This window comes from Mandrillus leucophaeus, unplaced genomic scaffold, assembly GCF_000951045.1.
Source record: "Mandrillus leucophaeus isolate KB7577 unplaced genomic scaffold, Mleu.le_1.0 Scaffold67, whole genome shotgun sequence".
Taxonomy (NCBI): Eukaryota; Metazoa; Chordata; class Mammalia; order Primates; family Cercopithecidae; genus Mandrillus; species Mandrillus leucophaeus.
In genome coordinates, this window is record NW_012107252.1 from 4762765 (window position 1) to 4763299 (window position 535).

Genomic DNA, 535 nt, shown 5'->3' on the forward strand with positions numbered 1-535 from the left:
GGGTTTCACCGTGTTAGCCAGGATGGTCTCGATCTCCTGACCTCGTGATCCGCCCATCTCGGTCTCCCAAAGTGCTGGGATTACAGGCTTGAGTCACCGCGCCCAGCAAATATTTGGCTTTTTTAACCCAAAGAGTACAAACTTTTGGTCAAAGCATATAATAAAATGTAAATCAACTATTGCCTTAAAGATTGGGTAAAAATCTACATTTAAGATTTTAAAAAAAAAAAAACCTTCCTTGACCAAAATTTCATCGTGATTTCATGATCCATAAGCATTGTGCCTTGTATGCCAACTAATCTCTGGCAGTGGATAGTGGAAGTACATGTATAATTAATCTTTCCTCACACTGAAATCACTCAACCAACACAGTCTTTCAAGGATTAGATATCTGTGCTATCTTGTTTGTGTTTTTACTCCAATTTGTATGGATGAGAAAGTCCATAAAGTACAGAGAAAATGTAAAAGAAACTTTCAGGCACCTGTTGGAATTATTACTAATGTAATTCCTGATTTATTTCTGCTATGGTTTCAA